Raw genomic sequence first — 6,442 nt, 5'->3', positions numbered from 1 at the left:
TTCACCTGCTAGCCTGATCTCATTGAGTGTGGAGTTAGGAAGAAATGCTTAGACTTGGCTCCAGCACGTCCCTGGAGCAGGTACTCAGGCACGCGGGTTTATGCACATGACCCCTCGCACACACGTATGTGGGCACGTGTGGATCCAGGGCCGTGTGGGGGTGTGCAGACAGAGCGGTCTACCTGCACAGACAGCTGGGTGCTACAAAGCACACCGAGGCTCCTTTACACTCAGAGACAAGTGGGTGCATTGGTACACACAGCTTTATGCATGGAGACGCGTGGAACCACTCACGGGCACAAGGGAGCAAAAACCTGGGCTCCGAGGCCAGAGGCAGCGCATGAGGAGACACAGGCAGGCACAGCCAGCTCGTCCTGGCACACAGAGCTTGTTAAATGTTCAGAGACTTTGAGAGGCGGTTGTTAAATGCAGCTGTCATAACAATTTAATTATATAAATTGACAGTTAAATAAATTATGTTAAGAACAAAAATACTAATCACTTACACCCAGGTACTTAATACCACTGAACTGTACACATAAAAATGGTTAAAGTGGTAAATTTTATGTCATGTATGTTTTACCCCAATAAAGTAAAAAGGAAATTTGTCAGTTCCTAATTATTTTGCTACATTTTTTTCTTGTTCATGCTCTTGAGGTTATTTATACCTTTTGGATCCCCTGTTTATGCCTTTTGAACCTCTTTGGTAGAAATAGTATATAAAGGCGTTACGTACTATTCTCTATCGACAACGAAACTGATTTTACCACAGGCTAATGGGTACAGAGTTAAGTTTCTACAGCATCGTTATAAAGAAATGACGAAAGAAACGATGTTATTCGAGCACCTGGTCTACCTATCATCTATCTATCTATCTATCTATCTATCTATCTATCTATCTATCTATCTATCTATCTATCATCATCTCTCTATCAGTCATCTATCTATCAATCATCTATCTATCATCTAGCTAGCTATCATCTACCTATCTAGTTATATACTATACTATTTCTTCCCAGTTCCACGCTCGGTGACAGCACACTGGTACTTTGAAATGACCAGGGTGAGGGTATTTACACCATGGAGGTTGGCAAATGCTACAAATCAGCACCCTCCAGCTGAGTGCTGGTTGTTGGACATTTACCAGCACACCCCTGCATAAAGGGCACACATGCTCTTGTAGCACCGCAGGCAGTCACACACACGCATGAGGGAGCCCACAGAAACACACATGGCACTCTGGAGACATACACGGGCACAACAGTCTCGTGGACCCTTAGAAACATGAAGCCACAGGGACACACATGGAGACACAAACACACACATGTGCATGAGCATGTACCATTGTGGGGATACACGGAATAGACATGAAGATACACACACACACAATGACTCAAATACATACACACACACAGACACACACACACACGAAGGACAGATGCTGGGCACCTAGGAGAACACATGTGGAGAAACTGACACCCCAGTTGCCGTGTCACCCCCACCTCCAAGCCACAAACACACAGCCCCAGAGGTTCCTCAAACCCTCATGACCCAGAATTCCACACTTCCTCAGGGCAATCCACAGAAACGTACAAATGCAAGACCCACACAGGACACACGGAGACACAGAAGTGCACAGATAAGCGTGCACAACACATTCCGTACCCCACTGGTTATTTAATGCAAAGCATATTAATTAAGTGCCTACTGTATACTGGGCACTTTGGTAGGTGTGGGATAACAGTGGACAGGACAGACATACCCCTGCTCTAGGGGAGCTTGTGCACCAGGAAATAGGCCCAAGAGGTAATTTCACACGGTGTGAAATGCTGTGACAGGAAGTAAACATGTGATGTGACAGAGACTGGGGGTGGGGTGGGTGGCGGCTGCTTCAGCCATGAGGGTCAGGGAAGGCCATGGAGCTGAGACCTGAATGCCCAGAAGGAGCCAGGCAGGTAAATGAAGACCTGGGGAAAGGGTGTTTGGCGTCAGGGCAGAGGCTGGGTGGCAGAACTGAATGGAACAGGAGGCTGGAGGGCGCCAGTCACAGGAGGTGAGGCTGGCAGGGCCCAGACACCAGGACCTTGGGGAAGGGATGGTAAAGTGTGGCTGATGGGCACCACTGGAGGGGTTTAAACAGAGAAGGAAGGGGCAGAGAAGGAAGAGATAAGATAGCTGAGCAGAGGCAGAAGCCCCCCAGAGACCCACACAGAGGCCATCACAGGGCGGTGCTGGGAGGGAAGGTGGGTTCAGGGTTCCATGTCCAGGAAGCGCTGCTCTGTGCCTCTCTCTGTCTTCCTCTGTCTCACTTCCTCTTTAGCTCTCAATTTCTCCTTTTCTCTCTGTCTCTCATCTTATCCTCTCCTTTCTGGGCTCCCCCTGCTCAGAACTGAAGCCCTCTGAGGCCTCTCCCTACTCCACTGCCCTTCCTGCCTCCCTATCCTGCTCCGCCATCTTAGGGGCCAATCACTGCAGGTTGTGGTCTGCGTTCTGCCTGTGATACTCGGCCTCTGCATCCCGGCCTCCATGCCCACTGCCCCGTTCTCCTCCTGCGGGGGTCCCCACTGGCCTCTTAGACTCTGACCCCTCACCTGTGTACACCTGGCTTCCCTCTTCCCTCCACTACCCTGTCTTTTTTCCAGGAAGAGCCCCTCTGCCTGCACCACCCTTTCCTGCTTTCCCTGCTGTTAAACATACATAATGTAAGATTTACCATCTAACCATTGTTTTAAGTGTCCTGCTCAGTGGCATTAAGTACACTCACATTATTGTGCAACCATCCCCACCATCATCTCCAGAACTTCCTCATCGTCCCAAACTGACACTCTGTCCCCATTAAACACTCACTCCCATCCTCTCCCCCAGCCCCTGGCCCCACCATCTACTTCCTGTCTCTATGAATCTGACTCCTCTGGGGACCTCCTGTGAGTGGAATCACACAGTATCTGTCCTTTTGTGACTGGCTTATTTCACTGAGCATAATGTCCTCAAGTTTCATCCATGGTGCAGCGTGTGTAAAAATGTCCTTCCATTTTAAGGCTGAATAATAATCTTCCATTGTGTGAATGGACCACACTGTGTTTATCCATTCATTCATCCAGGGGCATTTGGTTTTTTTCCAACCTTTGGCCATTGTGAATAATACTGCTGTGAACATGAGTGTACAAAGATCTGTTTGAGTCCCTGATTTCAATACTTTTGTGTATATGCTGCTGGGGAGTTTTAAGCATGGATATGTGAACCAATCCTGTTTTTAGCTGTAAGAGATGGCTTTTTCCAGGATGTGGAGAAAAGGGAACGCTCGTGCACTGTTGGTGGGATTGCAGATTGGTGCTACCACTATGGAAAACAGTATGAAGGTATCTCAGAAAATTGAAAATGGAACTACCTTATGACCCAGCAATTCCACTCTTGGGTATCTATCCAGAGAATTCCAAAATGCTAATTCAAAAAAATATGTGCACCCCTATGTTTATTGCAGCACTATTCACAATAGCCAAGATATGGAAACAACCAAAATGCCCATCGGTAGACGACTGGGTTAAGAAACGGTGGTACATTTATACAATGAAGTATTATGCAGCCATAAAGAAGAATGAAATCTTACCATTTGCAACAACATGGATGGACCTAGAGAACATTATGCTAAGTGAAATAAGTCAGACAGAGAAAGACAAATATATGATCTCACTTATATGTGGAATTTAAAGAATAGAATAAATGAATGAACTAATTAGAAACAGTCTCAGAAACATAGAGGAAAAACTGAGGGTTGCTAGATGGCGGGGTGGGGATAAGGGAGAAGGTGAGGAGATTAGAAAGCACAATCAGTTACCACAAGAGGGCCACGGGGATATGAAAGTCAATTGGGGGAATATAATCAATAATGTAAAGATTTTGTAGGATTGCGATGGATACTTGTCTTATTAGGGAGACCACTTCACGGATGGTGTAGATGCCTGACCACTGCGCTGTACACCTAAAGCTGAAGCGGAATAATAATGAATGTCAACTATAATTTTATATATATAAAATCACAAGAAGTGGAGTACAGCATATAGAATCGACAGTGGAAATGTAACGGCTGTATGCGATGTCAGAGGGGTAGTAGATTGGGGGAGGGAGGTTATTACTTTGTGAGGGGTATAAATGATAAATGTCTAACTATTACAGCCCTTTGTACACATGAAACAAACAAACAAAAAAAGATGGCTTTTACTTCAGAACGTAGTTGCCATCTCAGCAATGGCCACTAGAGGGCTGTGCTTTCCCCGGACTTCTCTAGCGACAGTTCAAAAAACAAGGATACCAGGCCAGGGATGGAAAACCTTACTGCCTAGGGGCCAAGTCATGGGCTGCGTTAGTGAGGGAAATGGGTGTGAGAAACAGGTGGCCATTAGGTCTACCTTTCCTCCTCCCACTTTTGATAGCGGTGTGGTTGAGTGAAATAGTTCTGTGCTGCAGTAAAAAAAAAAAAAAAAAAATTCCAGATGAGCTAAAGATAAAATGTAAAAAAAAAACCTCCACACAAAACCCAATAAAAATGGTTGAAGGAATTTATAAGGTTATTTTTACAACTGAGGGTTGAAAACTTAAAAAAAAATAACCAAACAAACGAAAAAATGAAGACAGGAAACTGGAAACCATGAGTGAAAAGACATACATTTGTTAGTTTATATATAAACTAACAAAAATTTTAGGAAAATAATATTATAAACAAAGCCAATAAATCAACTCTTTGTCTGAGAAGGATTAGTACCTTCATATAGAAAGAGTTTCTAGGGGCGACCGGATGGCTCAGTTGGTTAGAGTGTGAGCTCTGAACAACAGGGTTGCTGGTTCGACTCCCACATGGGATGGTGGGCTGCGCTCCCTGCAACTAAAGTTTGAAAAAGGCAATTGGACTTGGAGGGCTGCGCCCTCCACAACTAGATTGAAGGACAACGACTTGGAGCTGATGGGCCCTGGAGAAGCACACTGTTCCCCAGTATTCCCCAATAAAAAAAAAAAAATTAGCCTCCATTAAAATAAAAAGTTTTTATACACTGATAAGAAAAAAGACAAACAAATAAATAGAAAATTGAGAAAGGATATGAACTGGTACATCTCAGAACCTAAAAAAAGTTCACATTATGTGTATTTTACTAGCAAGGAAAGCAGGAAAAGGTAGAGCAGCAGAGGGGCCCTGACTGGAGGTGAGACAGAGGGGAGACAGCACAGTGGAAGGGAAGGGAAGGCCAGGTGTACACAGAGTGAAAGAACATATGGAAATATGGTCCCAGGAGCACAGAGAGTATGAATTTCAGTAACAATGAGCTGTCCATTCACACCATTGTTCTTGTTGTGGCAAGAACAACAAAGAGTGACAACGTGTATTTGATTATCATCTTATTGTAGTTAAAATTGTAGTAGAAATAAAAAATATGTGAAATTGTACAAGTTTCATTTGTCCATGATTTCCAATAGTTTCTAAAACTGAACAAAAGTTTTCAAGCAGTTGTCATAACACATGTAAAAAGGAAGTGCTAAAAAAACCTAAAAAGATGATAACACCTACTGCTGGCAGAGATGCAGAGAAAAGGGTACTGGAGCATATAGTCATATGATTAGAAACACTTCCCCTAACATGTGTAGACCATAAACGATCACAGCTGAGGCTGCCCCTTAACAGCCTCTGCTTTGTATCATCTTATTTCAGAAGTAAAACTTACTCTCTAGGGCGGCCGGTTGGCTCAGTTGGTTAGAGCGCAGTGCTCATAACAGCAAGGTCGCTGGTTTGATTCCCACATGGGCCAATGGGCTGTGTCCTCCACAACTAGAGTGAAAACAACGACTTGACTTGGAGCTGATGGGTCCTGGAAAAACACCCTGTTTCCCAATTTTTTAAAAAAATGAAAAAAATAAAAAAGAAATATATATTAAACAATAACAACAACGTATTCTCTAGTGTTTGTGACCATTTCCCATCCCATTTCATGTAAGACCCAAGGAGGAACATCTCCATTAGGACCTATAGGCCTCCCCCTTCTTTCAATGTTTAAAAAATGAGATATGATTTCTGTATAGTGATTTCAATCATTTTAGTGTACAGATCTCTGAATTTTGACTAATCCATATAGTTATGTATTTACCTCAACAATCAAGATATAGAACAATTCCACTGATCCCCCCACCCCAAATTCCCTCATGCCCTTTTGTAGACATCCTCTTTTCCTACCTCTGGAAAGTACTGACTTCTTCTCTGTCCCTACAGTTTTGTCCAGAATACCATATAAATGGAATCATCACTTTTTAAGCCTTTGAGTCGGACTTCTTCCCCTTAGTATGAAGTGCTTGAGTCATCTCTGTTGCAGTGACACCTTTTCCTCCCTGAGTGGTGTTCCACGGCATGGCACACCACTGTTTGTTTACCCACTCATCCATGGAACGGCATCTAGGTTGT

Source organism: Rhinolophus hipposideros (assembly GCF_964194185.1).
Source record: "Rhinolophus hipposideros genome assembly, chromosome: 16".
NCBI lineage: Eukaryota > Metazoa > Chordata > Mammalia > Chiroptera > Rhinolophidae > Rhinolophus > Rhinolophus hipposideros.
This window is presented reverse-complemented; position numbering follows the sequence as displayed.